Source organism: Rutilus rutilus (genome assembly GCF_951802725.1).
Source record: "Rutilus rutilus genome assembly, chromosome: 16".
Lineage (NCBI taxonomy): Eukaryota > Metazoa > Chordata > Actinopteri > Cypriniformes > Leuciscidae > Rutilus > Rutilus rutilus.
In genome coordinates, this window is record NC_140224.1 from 2,514,519 (window position 1) to 2,533,754 (window position 19,236).

Consider the following 19,236-nt stretch of genomic DNA (forward strand, 5'->3'; position numbering starts at 1 on the left):
GCGCGCGTGTGCGCGTCTGTGGAATGAAGGGCGCACTTGTTGAGTTTGGGAACTTTCAGAAGCTTGAACTTCTCACTTTGGACGCAGCGGAGCTCTCTGTATCACCAGGCAACATGGATTTAGGCTTACTTTGCTCCTCGACGACTATGTTGCTCGTGTCGAAATGCTTGTCAAAGTTTAAATTGTTTGTCTTTAGTGTTTTGCGGGTTCCACACACCGTTATAGCGCGCGCGAGTCATAAATAACACTGACTGTAATGATGAAGCGCGATCTCTCTGAAGACGCGCGTGGAATGGATTGATATTGACATATTTGAAGGTAAATCTGAATGAGAGAGTTGTAAAGACAGTGAGACAGTGTAAAGGCTCATTTGAAGGAGCGTGTCATGACACAATGGGATCTTTATGGACTATCAGTGGACTTTACATGAGTGGAGAAGATGTGCTCCGCCAAGGTAAGAGCTGTGTCAGTATTCCCTCCTGAAAGACACTGTTAGAACTACAGTATTCTAGACACTGCTGGATCTGATGCTGAAAGAGTCACCTCGACTTTGATTCTTCACGTCAGATGAAACTGTGTGTGTGTGTGTGTGTGTGTGTGTGTGTGTGTGTGTGTGTGTGTGTGAAGTGATGCGATGCACCTGCACACACTGATAACTCATCCAGCTGTGTCATGTGAAGAATCTTTTTTTGCACAGCTCATACTAAGATTTATAAATGTCTCCAATCTCCACATTTAACATGTAATTTGTAATGATTTATTTGAAGTCAGGCGTGTGCTAGTTTGTCACAAAAACATCCGTAACTTTGAGTTAAAACTTCCAATCAATGTGTTTTCTCATTGACTTAATATCATTGTTTGAATTCTGTTAACCAAACCAAAATAAAATATAAAACAAATATATATAATATAAAAAATATAACTTTTCTTGTAAGGTAATTTACTCTTGTTTATTTTTTCTTCTTTTTAAATGTGTTTAATAATTGCCTCTATTATCTCTATGTTTAATCTAATAGCCTGTTAAATGACAGTTTGCATTGTGACAACTTACCCCATATGTGACAATATGCATGTGTTTAATGAACTTTTTTCTACACCTGCAGTTGATGTCTGAAATGAGAGAGAGTAAATAGAGCCCAGTGATTGGCTGGTAGCAACTGCATCCATCATTTGATTGGCGTAATCAGAGAGTGTTAAAGTTCAGTAGAGGTCAGTAGATCAAGCTGATGGACAGCTCAGTGAGTTCTGCTGGTCTCTACTGGTCTCTACTGGTTATTATCTGCGGTGCTGATCTACATGTGTGTTTGTCTCCTCCTGCTGGCAGTCTGATAGAACTTGCACTGCTTTTTTGCTTCTCATTATTGCGGTCGAATGGGTACAACATGATGTGCTATTACTAAAGGAGTGGGACTTGATAGATATATATATATATTGTGTGATTTATTGCTTCCAGGAATGTGACAGATTTATTTGATCCATTGTTGAGACAAATGAACAATTGCATATTGATATATTGTGTTTATGTTGTATAAGCTCTTCAGACAGGGCTTAAACATGTTCACTCCTGTCACTGTGTTGATTTCTGTCTTTGTCTGTGTTGGGTTGATTAGTTCAGGTCTGTCTTCCTCATGTTTGTTTCTGATTGATTATTCGTTCATTTCAGGTGTGTCTTGTTAATTTGCTCTTCAGTTTTGTGAGTTCATCTTTAAATAAAGCTGATGCTCGTAGATCCGGTTTCAGAGTCAGTGTTTTAATGTTTCTTCTGTAACATTACAGTTCTGAAAACAGTTTGATTAGGGTGGAAAATACTTGTTAATAATGTTTTTTTTTACATTTTTAATTGTATTTCCTTTTTTGGCTATACTTTATAAAAGAGCTTGAACAGAACTTTATACTATAAAGAGCTTTAGACTAAACCTTGTAACTCCACTGGATCCTCAAACTATCGGCAGAAGTGTGTGACGCTTATAACACAGTCTCTGCATGTTTGCAGTGCAAGGGTGAATAAAGAACAGGTTATTTCAACAGATGCATTGTTATTTTTACTCAAAAAAACACGATGTTTGTAAAGGCTATACTGTAGGTTATGTATTTGAGGAGAGAAGTCTAATATTAGGCTATACATGCACATCTTTTATAACACAGGATTTTGACCAAGTGATTTAAACGACAGGACAAACTTTACAGTACAATAACCTGTGTAACCTGTAAGTTGATGATAATTGTTCTGCAACACAATGTTCTAATGATGGACAAAACACAATCTCTGACTCTTGCTGATAAAGAAATAATCAATTTGAGCTTGATTTTGTTCAAATGTTATTGTAGCCTAATGACACAAGTGACTGACTAAAGCTAAAGCCAGGATACTAACTTCGACAACATAGTGTTCAATTACAACATTTTCTTTTCTTTTTTTCATTTTCAAAACGATTAAACTTGATTTCATTTTTGTTTGTTCCTGTTAAAATTCTCTTAGTTTCTGGTTTTTGTTTTCACTCCTTGCACCGGTTCAGAGCCGTGACTTTAGCTCTCCTATCTGCACTTTTCATTACTTTAGATCTTTTTTAATTCTGTGGTGTTGTGGGAAACATGCAAAGTTGGTCTCAATATTTGAGTAAGCTTATTAATCATGAGGACTTTCTTTTTAATCATGTTATTAATTTTTAATGAGTATCTTTTGTGCATTCGTTTATTTTGTCCAAATATCTCCATGTGTGAGTGTTTTTGACTTCAAATGAAAGTATTGATTTGCACTGTTTGTCACTGATATGGATCATCAGGACAGGGTTTCAGATATGAATCAGTCTGATAGTTGGACTAATACTTTCCTCGTGTAACCTTTGAAATGTTTTGAAGAGCTTCACATTTCTTTAGTCCTGCGAGCTTCACGTACTTGCTTAGAGACTTGCAGTGTTTCAGTATTGATTGTCCACATTTATCCAGTCTGTACAAAGGAAATGCAGCTAACCAGTTAAACGACTAAACCATGGGAATCTCTAGAGGTCATGTATGAATAAAGCACTTCTTTACTCATGCTGTCAGTTGTGACAAATGCACCAGAAGTAATATTAACTAAGATTTTTAACATCTCCTCTCGACTCATTGAACTGGACTCCCAAATTTTGAGACATTTTTACTCAAATTGGATGCAAAATAACCATTTTTATTAAGAACACCACTTGCTAAATTAAACATGCGACCTGATGCTGCATGTGATGATGTCGCATAAATGTGTAACATTGTACAATTTGCACTGTATCAAATGTTATAAAACTGGTAAAAAAAATTGTCAGGACATTATCCTGTAAGTTTACAGACATTTCCTTTAACTCCAAAACCCAATGAAATGAGTGATTGAAAATATGGGCAAAATATCAATATAAGGGTAAAACCCTTAATATTTACACTGAACCCTTACAGGTGAAACTCCAACAATTAGAATATCGTGCAAAAGTTAATTTATTTCAGTAATTCAACTTAAAAGGTGAAACTAATATATTATATAGAATCATTACATGCAAAGTGAGATATTTCAAGCCTTTATTTGTTATAATTTTGATGATTATGGCTTACACCTTCAAAATGATAACAAATAAATGCTTGAAATATCTCACTTTGAATTTAATGATTCTATATAATATATTAGTTTCACCTTTTAAGTTGAAGTACTGAAATAAATGAACTTTTCGAGTTTCACCTGTATGTTTATAGCCTTTTCTTTGATATCACTGTTCTAAAGTCAGCCAGAAGATGGCAGCAGTGCTCTATCACTAACACCACTGGCACAGGAGCCCAGCTCAAGCTACCAGTTTCTACTTCTGTATTTTATGGCAATCATGGTCTTAGAAAATGAATAAACACATGACACCAGTAGATCTCAGCATATTCTGACTGATGTGACACCACTGGCTCAACTCAGCTGTGAGAACTCAAGTCTCTACAGTATTTACTGAAAGTGAACTGAACCGTCTCCTTTGTGTTTGCAGGTATCAGTGATCCACATTAGGTTATCTCTTAATCATACTCCTAAATCCTCTGGATTACAGTAACATCTCAGTGTTTTAGTTTACTGAAGTGTAGCACCTGACTTATATATAGCCTCTCACAAAGACTTCACAAACTACTTGGATGGGAACAACATGTTAACAGTCTGACTCTGCAACTGCATTCCACATGCTAAACTCAGTGCACTCACTGCACACAGCGCCCCCTTCAGGCCACTAGTTGTGTCTGTGACAAAATAGTGCTTAAAAATACCTGTTTCTTATGTGTGTGTGTATATATGTGTGTGTGTGTGTGTGTGTTTATTTTGTTTGTGTTATTTGTTTTATATTTATTTATTTATTTCTTGTTTATTTAGTAATTTTGATACATTTATTGTAGTTGTTTTTATATATTTATTTATTTAGCTATTTTTATAAATGTATTTATTTATCATTTTTTTTATTTAGTTATTTTTATATATTTGTTAATAATTTTGTGTGTATTTATTGTTGTTATTTTTGTATTTATTGTAATTATTTGTATTTATTTATTTATATTTCCTACAAATATTTATTATAGAGGACAAAACCTGCAAAAACAATAAGTATGCAAATTAATAAATCCAAATATTCTTGCATAAATAAATAAATATATGAATAAATAAATGTGCAAGGAGATAAACCAATGATTAAATAAATAAATAGATGCCCCATTAATAAAAAAAAAAACACATAAATAAATGGTTGAGGAAATGCAAAATTGAAAGTTATTTTTGCTTTTCTTTGATTAATTTTGGTTTTTGCATTTAGTTGCATATTTATTTTTCCTTCGTGCAACATGCTAATGAGAGGATGTTAATCAATCACAGTAGGTATATATTTATTATTTCTTTATTTATATATTTATTTTGTTAGATCATATTATTTAGATATATTTTATATTAAATATATATGATATTATATTTTATATATATATATATATATATATATATATATATATATATATATATATATACATTTTTATTTATTTAATTAATTTACTTTAAATGCATTTTTTCCCCCCAAAGAAATGACTTTGAAATCAAAGTATATCTTCCCAACCCTTTTTTGAAGACCCCTGTATTATATTAATGTCTTTTGAGTTGTTGGCAACCTCTTTAATTCATTCTGTTATGCTTTCTCAGACATGTTATCCCTTAAAAAGGCAGATTATCGTGGAATATTCCTAGTCTTGAATCAGCCACTTGAATGGCATTGATGAAAATGTCCCAGTTGCTAAGCCTTTTAATGCAGATTCATGCTCCATTCCCATGCAGCTGCCTTCTACATATTTCTTATCTAATGCATATGCAGCTGTTTATCGCACAAGCAATGCTCCAGCCGTATGTTATTATAAATCTTCGCTTTTAACCCTTTTGTCCAGAAGGCTTTGGAGGTGTTCCTTAACTTTCCTCTTCATTTGTTCGCAGCTTTGTGAGGGCGGGTGGGTTTTAGATCTCAGTAATACCTAGTTCCGCTTTAATAGGATTAGGCTTTAGACTACAGGGTGCTGTGTGTGCCAGCCAGATCTGCTTCTAGGATGTCAGGTGAGCTTCAAACTATCAAGTCAAGTCAAGTCAAGTCAAGTATATTTGTATAGCGCTTTTCACAATACAGATTGTATCAAAGCAGCTTCACAGTATTAAATTAAAATAATACAACAAGGTTTGTTTCTAGTGGAATTTATTGATAAAATCAAATTAGATATCCAGAATATCCCCAACTGAGCAAGCCAAAGGCAACAGTGGCAAGGAACCGAAAAACTCCATCAAGTGACCTAATAGTGTCCTAAAACTCCATCAGGTGACCCAATGGAGAAAAAAAAACCTTGGGAGAACCCAGGCTCAGTCGGGGGCCAGTTCTCCTCTGGCGTTTATTAACTAGAGGCCGGATTGTAATTTGGACTGTAAGATTAAAAATATTATATGAATGCCTGGCTGAAGAGATGCGACTTTAATCTAGTTTTAAACTGGGAGAGCGAGTCTGAGCAACGAACAGTATCAGGAAGGCTATTCCAGAGTTTTGGAGCTAAATGTGAAAATGCTCTCCCTCCTTTGGTGGTTCTGGATATCCTAGGTATGACCAAAAGCCTTGAATTTAGTGATCTTAAAGAGCGCGATGGATTATAGGGCGATAGAAGATCCGTTAAATAGACTGGAGCTAAGCCGTTTAGGGCTTTATAAGTCAGTAGCAATACCTTGTAATTAATACGGAACTTTATAGGTAACCAATGCAGTGATGATAAAATCGGTGTTATATGATCATATTTTCTTGATCTAGTAAGAACTCTAGCGGCGGCATTTTGGACTAACTGTAGCTTGTTAATTGAGGATGCAGGACAACCGGCTAATAAAGCATTACAGTAATCTAGTCTCGAGGTCATGAATGCATGAACTAACTTTTCTGCATCAGAAACTGATAGCATATTACGTAGCTTAGCAATGTTTCTAAGGTGGAAAAAGGCGGTTTTTGTAACATATGAAATATGATTTTTGAAAGACAGGTTGCAATCGAGTATAACACCCAGGTCTTTTACTGTAGAGGATAAAGTAACAGGACATCCTACTATATTAAAGTTGTATTGCGAGAGGTTTTGTGGGCGGTTTTTTGAACCGATAAGTAGTACCTCTGTTTTGTCTGGATTTAATAAAAGAAAATTACGCGTCATCCAATCTTTTATATCTTTAACACACTCTGTCAATTTGGATAATTTATCGTTTTCATCTGGCCGTGATGAAATATATATTTGAGTGTCATCAGCATAACAATGGAAACTAATTCCATGTTTCCTTATAATATTTCCAAGTGGCATCATATATACTGAGAATAATAGAGGGCCTAACACAGATCCCTGCGGCACTCCATAGTTTACTGGAGTTATGATCGATTTTTCTCCATTTAAATAGACAAAATGGTAGCGGTCAGATAAGTATGATCTAAACCAGCTTAATGCTTGTCCTTGAACACCAGTATAATTTTGTAGTCGATCTAAGAGTATTGTGTGATCTATAGTATCGAACGCAGCACTAAGATCAAGTAAAACTAGTATTGAGATACAGCCTTGGTCAGAAGCTAAAAGTAAATCATTTGTGATTTTAACGAGCGCAGTTTCAGTGCTATGGTGCGGCCTGAAACCAGACTGAAACTTCTCATAGATATCATTTTCTTGCAAGAAAGAACACAATTGAGCGGACACCACTTTTTCTAATATTTTAGACATAAATGGAAGATTTGAAATGGGTCTATAATTTGCTAGGTTATTATGATCTAATTGTGGTTTCTTAATGAGAGGTTTTATAACTGCCAGTTTAAATGTTCTTGGAACATGACCTAAAGATAAAGACGAGTTAATAATATTAAGGAGAGGCTCTTCCACTACAGGTAACACTTCTTTCAGTAGTTTAGTTGGTATCGGATCTAATAAACATGTTGTTGTTTTAGAGGAAGTGATAAGTTTATTTAACTCTATTTGTTCTATAGTTATAAAGCACTGTAATTGTTCTTGCGGGGTGATAATTAAGGCTGAATTATAAGGCGCAACTGAAGATTGAACGTTTACAATTGTGGTTCTGATGTTTTCTATTTTCTCAGTGAAGAACTTCATAAAATCATTACTACTAAACTGTAATGGGATATTTTGTTCGGGTGATGTCTGTTTATTTGTTAGTCTAGCCACGGTGTTAAATAAAAACCTTGGATTATTTTGGTTATTTTCTATTAGTTTGCGGAGGTGCTCAGCCCTGGCTGCTTTTAGGGCCTTTTTATAACGTGACATACTGTCTTTCCACGCGATTCTAAAGACCTCTAAATTAGTTTGTTTCCATTTACGCTCTAAAATACGGGTTTCTCTCTTTAGAACATGCGTGGTATTGTTGTACCACGGTGCTTTAATTTTCTCTCTGACCTTTTTTAATCTAATAGGTGCAACAACATCCAATGTTCTAGAGAGAATAGTGCTCATAGTGCTAGTTAGTTCTTCTAGTTCATCTGTTTGTTTGGGTTCAGGCAGCAGCTGAGACAGATCGGATAAGCAATTTGAGAAATTATCTATGGTGGATGGAAGGATTGTTCTGCCTGGTTGATAACGCGGCGCCGCATGACATATTACAGCAGTACGTAATATGCAAGTTACCATGTAATGGTCAGTGACTTCATCACTTTGCGGTATAATATCTATATCGGTTGGATCGGTTCCATGTGATATAATTAAATCGAGTGTATGATTAAGACGATGAGTTGGTCCGGTGACGTTTTGCTTGACCCCAAATGAATTTAATAAATCTGTAAACGCAGCCCCTAACGCATCATTTGGATTATCTACGTGTATGTTAAAATCTCCTACAATTAATGCTTTATCGACATTGACTAATAGGTCTGAGAGAAAATCTGCAAACTCTTTTAGGAAATCAGCGTAAGGCCCAGGCGGTCTATATACGGTAGCCAAGGCTAGAGATAATAGGGATGTTTTTCTAACATCTAAGAGCGTAACATTTAGTACAAGTACTTCAAACGAAATAAACTTATAACCCGCTTTCTGAGTAACATTGAGAATATCTCTATAAATTGTCGCAACACCACCGCCACGACCAATTAGACGGGGCTCATGCTTATAGGAGTATCCAGGAGGAGCAGACTCATTTAGACCGAAATAATCATTTGGTTTAAGCCAGGTTTCAGTTAGGCAAAGTACATCGAAGCTATTATCTGTGACTATTTCATTTACAATAACTGCCTTAGGTGTGAGTGATCTAATGTTTAGAAGACCTAGCTTTAGAAATTGTTTTTGTTTACTAATAGCAACATTTTCTGTTTTAATAACAATTAGATTTTTCCTAGATCCTGCAGTAGATTTGTTATTTGATCTCACTAAACGAGGAATAGACACGGTTTCTATGCAATATTCTACACTAGTATTTATATCAGTTAAATTGGTGCAGCAGAGACTATGATTTGGACTTTTGGTTACTAGTCAAAAGGTATTTAACATTTTGGAGATGTTATCCGACAGAAGATCTGCTCCGAATCTGCTTGGGTGTAAGCCATCGGCACGGAAAAGCCTAGGACGCTCCCAAAACAGATTCCAATTATTTACAAAGAGCAGTTTCTGCTCATTGCACCATGACATTAACCATTCATTTAGCGCAAATAATCTGCTAAACTTTTCATGTCCTAGTCGGTACGTGGGAAGCGGTCCTGACACTATGATCGTTGTTTCAGGCGATGTGCTGCGTACCGTATCGATCAGATTCCTGAAGTCTTTCTTCAGAATCTCTGTCTGGCGCATCCTGATGTCGTTCACTCCCGCGTGGAGGACAACAGTTCCGACGCGCTCGTCACCGTTCAGAATCTCGGGAACGTGAGTAGCGATTTCAGAAACACGAGCACCAGGAAAGCAGTGACTGTGCACCTTACTTTTACCTAACGTTGCGCGTACGTGCCGAATGATGGAATCGCCGATGATCACAGCATCGCGTTCTGTTTCGCGAAGAGGGGAGAAGCGGTTTTGTGTGGATAACTCGAAAACCGGGAGGGTCGGAGAGAGTCTTGGTCTAGACCTGACTCGCGTCTTCCGCTGCGGAACCACCCAGGCTTCGTGGTGGCGTGTTGGAGCCGGAGTGAACGAGACCATGGCTGATCGCGACCTCGGCGCTCGGGACCTATGTTGAGAAACGCACGGAGTAGACGAAGTCGGAGTCAGCGGGTTAGTAACGTTAATCTCTGATTTGTGTGCATCGGCGCGTGATGTTTCAAGAGCTAACCGCCGGTCTATCAGCTCGGCTTGTCTCAATAAAAGGTCGTGGATCTGTTTCTCAACAGCTTCCAGCTCAGACTGCAGTGCGTGCAGCTCAAATGTGTCCTCACCTGCACCAAAAGGTAGACTACTTTCATCTGATATATTCGCCATTTTAACAGATGGACAGTAAGTTAGCAACGAAGCTACCAGTGATGCTATCAATATTAATACTAATTTATGACTGAAGTTTTAGATATAATCCGTCTTTTTAGTGGTACGGGTGTAGAGTAGACGCACGATAGGCGAAAAATGTTTGTAAGTGAGTGTTGAGAAGACGCGTTCAGCCGTGATCCACGGGAGTAACCTATAGGAGTATCCAGCGTTGGATCACTATCACAGAGGCATAATGGTGTTTACAGTGTTTCTGAGGGAATTTCCATCTCACCTGTAATGTTATCTGACAGTTTTCTGCTGAGCAATTGTTCCTACTGGAACAAATTAAAAAATGTTAAATACTGTAAGCTTTGGTGCAGGTGTGCAACTGATTTCTACAATGGCCTGGTGTCAAATATTGCTTTTTTTATTCCTGCAGTTCTCAGCGTTGGGGGCTTATATAACCAATGAGGGAATAGATTGCACAAAACTAACACTAAGGCCGATGAGCCAAGAAAACCTTCAACATGATGTAACTAGTATAACCACCTACACTTCAGTGTTTTAGTGAAAAGACAGATTTTTTTTCCCCCCTCAAAAAAGATTACTTTGATATTATGGTTAATCTAACTTCTAATTGTTAGCAAACCTCTGTAAAAATTCCTGATCTTTTAGAAGCTTTTTATAGTTTAGGAAACTGAATTAAGTTTCATGTGTGGTTCATTTAATAAAAATAAGTGATATTGCATCTCTGTGAAATGATGTCGCAACTAGCGTTGTCAAAAGTCAAGTCATCTTCATTTATATAGCGCTTTTAACAATGTAGATTGTTCCAAAGCGGCTTTACAGAGATACAAGGATAGTTTAAAGAAACAGAGATTGTTTGGGCTTTATAGCAGTTCTTGAATAAAGTTATTTTCCAGCTAAAGGTAATTTGATTGATTCACTTCCGTCGCAACGATCATTAGCCGCTAACACAACACCGTTTTAACAGGAAACTCTACACAGACTTTAAACGCGAAACCTGTGAGAACGCTGATGGCGTGCACATGCGTATTACGAGTTCAGTCTATTGGTATGCGCGTTTGAATATACCAAAAAGTTATATTAACAAAAAGGCCTTAACAAAAAGTACCAAGTCAGTACTGAAATTATAAAAATGTGACGCTTTGAGCGCTGTTGAGCGGAATCGTAAACGCCTCTGATTGGCCATTGTACTCACGTCATGTCTCTGATTGGCTACAATGATCAGCACTTCAAAGACATGTTGTAAATATCCATTGATTATGCTCCTCACCGAGCACTTGCACAGATACAGGCGGGGGCGCACCTGCTTTCAAAAGACACTCTCAAACGCTCCCATGTGTTGATCATTGTATCCAATCACAGACAAATCTGATGAGCGTGTGAAAATGATAGCCAATCAGAGGTGTTTATGATTCCGCTCAACAGCGCTCAAATTTTTTAAATTTCAGTACCGACTTGTTACCGAACTCTAATTGCAACACTGAGAAATGATGTTGCAGCTCTGAGAAATAGTCGTAAATGAGAAATAACTTTGGAACTCTGAGAAATAACATCGCAACTCTGAGAAATAACATTGCAACTGAGAAATAACATTGCAACTGAGAAATAACGTCGCAACTCTGAGAAATAACGTCGCAACTGAGAAATAACGTCGCAACTCTGAGAAATGACATCGCAACTCTGAGAAATGACATTGCAATTCTGAGAAATAACATCGCAACTCTGAGAAATAACATTGCAACTGAGAAATAACATTGCAACTGAGAAATAACGTCGCAACTCTGAGAAATAACGTCGCAACTGAGAAATAACGTCGCAACTCTGAGAAATGACATCGCAACTCTGAGAAATGACATTGCAACTCTGAGAAATAACATCGCAACTCAGAGAAATAACATCGCAACTCTGAGAAATAACATCGCAACTCTGAGAAATAACATCACAACTCTGAGAAATAACGTCGCAACTCTGAGAAATAACGTCGCAACTGAGAAATAACGTCGCAACTCAGAGAAATAACATCGCAACTCAGAGAAATAACATCGCAACTCTGAGAAATAACATCGCAACTCTGAGAAATAACATCGCAACTCTGAGAAATAACATCGCAACTCTGAGAAATAACGTCGCAACTCTGAGAAATAACGTCGCAACTGAGAAATAACGTCGCAACTCTGAGAAATGACATCGCAACTCAGAGAAATAACATCGCAACTCTGAGAAATAACATCGCAACTCTGAGAAATAACATCACAACTCTGAGAAATAACATCGCAACTCTGAGAAATAACGTTGCGACTGAGAAATAACGTCGCAACTCTGAGAAATGACGTCGCAACTGAGAAATAACGTTGCGACTGAGAAATAACGTCGCAACTCTGAGAAATGACGTCGCAACTCTGAGAAATGACATTGCAACTCTGAGAAATGACATTGCAACTCTGAGAAATAACATTGCAACTCTGAGAAATAACATAGCAACTCTGAGAAATAACATCACAACTCTGAGAAATAACATCACAACTCTGAGAAATAACATCACAACTCTGAGAAATAACATCACAACTCTGAGAAATAACATCACAACTCTGAGAAATAACGTTGCAACTCAGAGAAATAACATTGCAACTCTGAGAATAATTTTGCAACTCTGAGAAATAACGTTGCAACTCAGAGAAATAACATTGCAACTCTGAGAATAATTTTGCAACTCTGAGAAATAATTTCGCTACTCTGAATATTCGCGAAAGTCGCAACTCTGAGAAATGACGTCGCAACTCTTAGTCAGAATTGTGAGATAAAAAGTTGCAATTACATTTTAAATTTATTACGTGGTGGAAACAATCTCCCATATAAATCTCCAAAGGATTTGGTCTCAGAAGAAATTGATGCGAAATTGTAGAAATCTGTCAGTCTGTATATTGATTGCACACTTTAGTATCTTGGCGATTTCGGGCTGTTTCAGACACTGATGGGTCTCATCTGAAAACCCATGCAGTTTTTCTCAGAGGACGACGTGTTCAAAAGTCTCCTTCTGTGCTCCATCTATTCTCATTGCTGTAGGAGAAGCAGATCCATGTAACTGTAGAGTGAACACACGTGAGATTAAACCTTCAGAGCTGCAGCATCAGATGTAAGACACGAGGGCTTCCTTCTGTAAGACTCCAGGGTGTTTTTTCTTTTCAAGCTTGGATTTGCATAGTGGCGAGCCAACTGGCCGACCGAGTCCATAAAGCACAGCAGAGCATTACTTCTTACTCTTGAAGCGCAGACTATTCAGCGTGTTTGACCGGCAGGCTTGTTGCTCCCTGTAGCTTTAGACACATTTCACTGTCGTCTACTGCTGTTGGAAGTGAAATATTAGTCTTCACCCAGAGCTAATAGGCTAAAATCAGTGAGTGATATTAATATTAGACGTTTCTCAGTTTAGATGAGTCGTTAATATGCATCAAAAATGTATGGAAGTTGCTTTGAAATGCTTAATTTTTTTTTTCTCTCTCTATGGGATCTTCTGGTCTTCATGCACAGACTGACTGCATGCCTGATGTAGATGCTGGAAAAATACTTACTACGACTAGTATTATGAAATAAAATGGAATTAAAACATGCAAAAACGTTCTGTTGAAAGATGTAAATGAATTTTAGTATAGTTTGTGCATGCATATGAAGTTAAGTCTAGTTATTAGTCTTTTTATATAGTTTTTAAGCGTATCCACTGGATTGTATTATAATAGCAGCAAAACTTGAATGTAGGAATCAAGATGCAATTTGACGTGCAGGAACACAGAATGAAACTGACAACAATGACCCAATGAATGAAAGGCAATGATCAGCAATTTCCATTCACACAGGCTTTTTTTTTGGACAGTGTCTGATGTTAGAGATGAATTTCATTGTGCAGTGATGTACAGAATCGTTTTTGAAACGAATAGCCTAAAAGAACCAGTTCGCGGAAATGAATCGATCTTGCAATCACTATTCCACATGCTAAAGATTCAAATGCATACGTCACAATATTACAGTATGTACAGAAACTCCAGAAGCATCATCAGATTGTAAAACGCTCAAAGCCTCCCCGGTCCGTCCGCTTTGGGAAGCAACACCTCTTAATGGGAATGGATGGCACCATTATGTAATCCTAGACAAGAAGAACAGATCAGCTTAGAGGAGGGGAAAAACTGTGAGGGTAAGAAAACAAACAATGAAAAGAACATTCAAAGTTTTCTTTCCACTTCAGCTCAGTGTTCATAAAAAACACACTTTTTTTTTTTGCTTCGTTCAGCCTTCCCTCGAGGGACTGAAATAGAGAGTTTGGCCTTGGAGAGAGAAAGCGAAAGAGAGAGAGAGACTTGTGTTTTTGTGTCTAATTGTGGTGGTGATTGAGAGGGAGAACAGAACGGAGAATGAAAGCGTGAAAGGGAAAGGGCCCTCGGTGACACACTAGTAACCATGACAACGAGTCCTCGGGGGCCCGACCCCCCCCCCCCCTCCCCTCCCCTCAGGGCTCCACCTCCAGCTAAACACCCACTAATTGGGCCACTTCGCTTTGTGCGTTTCTCCCTGATCCTTGTGCCAGAAATATCAACATCCTTGTTAATTCTCTGTCATCTAATCATTTTCTCTGGAATTCATTTGCGAGTCGTTAATTGTGCTGCTATAGATCTTCGGCATCATAAAGAATCCAGAATGTGTGACGGAACAATGGAGTCACGGCTCGTATAAACTCTCCAAAGTAAATTATACGAGAGCGTTCTGTCTTTTTGGAAAGACTTGCGAAGAGGATCTTAAACAAACTTAAACCTTTTGTGGTGATCGGAGCCTTTAGACCGGTTTAGTCGGCACGCCACCAAATGAATTCAGTCTGGAGGGCTTGCATATTTATTGCTGAACTCTGGTCTAAAGCAAACTCTGTTCACTGTCTTATTAAAATATGCATGCTAAAGAGATTCATCTTTATTCAGCATGGGCTTATCTATCTTCCTAGTCAGATGTAGGTTTTCAAAGCGAAGGTATAATATGAGTAAACAAATGTTGCTGTTGTAAATGAATTTTACTATAATGCATGTTTGTGAATGAGTGAATGTTAAGCTAAATCATGGACTATATAAGACTAGTTTATTCTATGTATGTGCATTAGAAGCATATAATACTGTATATGCACATTTGTGCATGAATGTCTGTATTATGATACAGAACTTTATTCTAGAAAACTGACAAACACCATTAACTCAAGTGAACGAAGTCATCAGCAATTTGCATTCTCACACAGGTTGGAGCTTCACCATTAATCTTTGCACACAATCTTATTCATAAATGATTCGGATATGTCTGTTAAACCTTTGACAAGTCTGATCACAGCGAACATTCAGAATCAGATCTGCGTTCTGACCCAGAGAGAGCAGTTGTCACGAATAGATATGAAACAGCTTCACAAACAGTCTTTTCAACCACACACTATCATTATTTCTGTCTCACAGTTATTAAAATGATCACAGAAGTACTGGGATAAAATATTATAGCTTGGATATAAACACTTTTGTCTACGGTAGCGATTAAAATAGAGTAAATCGCCTTTTGAAAGTAGCTTGACACTTCAAATAAAGATTGTAAATACATCATCAATTGTATATATCCATTTTTAATTTGTAGTCTTTTACAAAGGAATCTTAAATAATAAACTAAGTGCAATTGTAGTGTTGTCAAAAATATACATTTTTCTATACATATTGATACTAAATATCTGAAACGCTTCCAATACTCATTTTCTGCAGAATAGATACACGATACCAGCTGCTCTTCCTCTCTCTCATCTCTTACACACAAACCCGCCTCCACTCACTCACTCGTTTCATTTGCTCAGGATGAGTACTGTTGGTGTTACAGGGCTTGAATCTCGCTCTGGGATTGTGTGTATTGTGCATCATTTTACTCATTCCTGCAGATTTTGTGCTAGCACCCAAATTGTGTGCACAGATAAAACAGTACTAAAGGCTCTTTGCGTTTGTTTTCGCTGCTTATTGCGCTTAAATACACACAAAATAATGTCAAAATGCCAGTCTTGGCGAGAATTCACATAAACACAGTCAGTTATGTTTTAAAGGGGTGGTATAATGCCCTTTTCACAAGATGTAACATAAGTCTCTGATGTCCCCAGAGTGTGTGTGTGAAGTTTTAGCTCAAAATACCCCACAGATATTTTTATATAGCATGTTAAAGTTGTCACTTTTTGAGGGTGAGCAAAAACGCACCGTTTTTGTGTCTGTCCCTTTAAATGTAAATGAGCTGCTGCTCCCGGCACAGGGGGCGGAGCTTCAAGAGCTCGTGTCCTTTTACCTCACACACACATGCACTGGAAATTTCAAAAACTTTTCAAACCGGAGTCAGACAAAGATGGAGAGACTCGAGAAGAAGAGACAACATGTAGAAGCAACAGGACATTTCTGAATGGTTAGTTGATGAATTTATTGATTAGCATATTCTGTCATGATAATCTATAAATTGTGTTTTGGGGGCGGGGTTTATGTAAATTCTAGGGTTGGTGATGTCACTAACCCGGGAGGAATGTGGTGTAGTCTCTACCAGCCGTTTGTTGTAGTCCTTAAAAAGCCATTTCTTTAAAAGCAAATATCTCCCTTTGCTTTGAGCTTTGAGCGCTGTAACTTTGCAGATGTTGTTTATGCTCAAACAGCAACATTACACACTAACTACAGTTAGAAAAGTCAAATCATAATCAACCACCTCTTTAAGTGAACGTAAACAGTCGAGAAAGAAAACACTTGTAACAGTATAATGGATCTGTGCGTCAGGTCTTAAAGTGACAGCAGCCTAATTATGAGATAATATAAAAAAATATCTGTATGGCCGTTTTTCCCCATGGTATCGATGTGAACATGCTGAGTGACTTATAACTGTGGCTGGAGAGTAAAAAAGTTAATGTCAAGCCCTGTATACAGTATATATAATTATACATATTTTCTTTAAGCTTTTGACTAATGATATCATGAGATATGTCAAGGGAAACTGTTTAATCATAATATTTATGGCTCAAGGACACATCAAATGTTATGCTGAAATCTGTTACCTGAAAATGTCAAACATTTAATTCAACAGCAGCTGATTTTGTAGTCGTTTGACATTAAAATATAGTTGTTTATAAGACTGATCATCGACCGTGTTCATACTCGAGTCAAGTTCGTCCTTCTTCACCAGTGTCTATAATTAAAACACACGGCTTTAAATCACATGCTGTTGTAGTGACTGATGAAACGTCTCTTCACAAAGACAAATGAGCAACTGAAGTTTACACGAAAACGGATGTCAGATCATAACTTAAGCTTGTAAACGGAGTAAAATGGAATATTTAGGCCATTGTGAACTTTGAAAATGTACTTCATACTTTGGAGGTCTGAAGGAAATTGATCTAAATAAATGTTATATGTCTGCTTTCTGAAGACGGTTGTGTAACGTTTTGCATGCCTTTTGTGTTTTAGAGTTTGACTGCGTTCAACCAGCAATTTGGAAGTATTACATCAGGGAGTTTGCAGGCAGCGTAATTGCCTTACAAAAAAAAACCTTCTGCACATTTCCCAGTAAATGTTTACTGCCAGAACACTAACACTACCTGCGATTCTGCATGCCGGCCTCCTGCTGAGACGAGAAAGCTCTGGTGCTCGCTATCTCACTACATTTAATGTGATGGTAAACCTAATCTGTTTTACAAGGCTATGAGATTCTATACAATTATGAATATGATCCAAGTTTCTGGGATAATGCTCCTGCAAAACCTCATTTTTACCTTGTTTAACGAAGATGACAAATAAGATGATGCATGGAAATTAATGGTCTGGAATCATTATTATCTTAATTATGTATTAGTTGCATTGGCAACTGTTTTTTAACTGGTTTCTGTGGGCCACACATCTCGTAATAGTGCAGGGTAATGTTTTATAGGTTGCATAAAATGCAAAATATTCCTCGGATTTTACAATATTCAACAGTAATTTCTTGCAATAAAATACTTTTCCATCAGAATTTTACTGTGAAACCAATGGAGACTCTTATTTTTGGTTCATTTAATAAATGAAATAAAAAATACTACATTATGCTGCATTGTGCAATATGTAACATGGAGGGGAAAAAAAATAGCTAAATGATTGTTTCTGATCGTGAGATGCAGTTTAAAATATTGTATTTTATAATAATATATTAATAATCTTTTATTTGTCAGAATTTTACTGTGAAACCAACAGAGACTAGGTCAATTTTAATCATAATTTAATAAATGAAGTGACAGTATTATGCCGCCATGTGCGATTTAATAGTGCAAATAATTGTTTTGTGCAGTCACACTTATGATGATAGTTTTTTAGACCTTATTAATTTTTTAAATAATTATATTCCAGCCAGTGTAATAGTGTTACAGAACAAAATTGATTGCACTGCTACATAGATGGAAAAAAGAATAGCTAAATTAGCGATTTTCTGGATAATGAGATGCAGTTTAAAATATTGTTTTGTATTTATCTCTCTATCATCAGATTCAGAGAAAGTGAGAGTGTGAAAATTTCTCTGTTTATCTTTTTTTTTTTTCTTCCAGCCACTGTATACTTTTCATATAATTAGTAGGAAAGTATAAAAGACTTGCAGCAACAAAACATATTTGATGAAATATCCATCTTATTTTGTATCGTGGAAGTAAGCTATTTTCTCTGAATGTGCTAGACTTCTGATTCATTAGTTATAGAAGAATAACAAAAGGCATGCAGTCAAATCTATTCGCACAGTAAAACAACTAGTGCCACAAACCAGTGTTTTTGATTATGGTAATATATTAAAATAATTTGATAACAAATTACTTTTTCTATATAAAAGCTTGCAATATCAAGCAGCATGACAGACTGTTTTATGTACGAGTAAATGGCACCAGATGCCTCGCACATTCAAGTTAAAAATGGCCGCCGCCACTCTTGCATCAAAAATAAGGTGAATACGGTAATACTCAAAATATAGATGACTCATCCTGCACTGCAGAGTTTCGTCCAATCAGATGCTCTGTGGAATGAGAATGCCCCGCCCCTAATTACACCTGCAACTGACGAGCAAATCACGGTTCACGACTGTGAAGTAACTAAAGCATATAAGTTGTTTAAAAAAAGGTTTAATAATGACACTCAAGAAGTTTCACTGTTTTTTTTTTTTAATAATGTGTTTGTAGAGTCCACTGCTGGAATCAGTTAGAGGATTAAAAGATCGGCAAAGGCTTTAAAAAAAAATCCACAAGCTTTATTTGTATCAAAT

The 19,236-nt window shown here is 36.8% G+C and overlaps 1 long non-coding RNA gene across 1 annotated transcript in view; it reads left to right on the plus strand.

The window, feature by feature from the left end:
- LOC311306424 overlaps positions 1 to 19,236 on the plus strand; it is a 68,705-nt gene continuing 49,469 nt past the window's right edge. Inside the window, exon 1 of the long non-coding RNA XR_014630161.1 lies at positions 1 to 454. This is a non-coding gene — a long non-coding RNA (uncharacterized lncRNA). The remainder of the gene's footprint in view (positions 455 to 19,236) is intronic.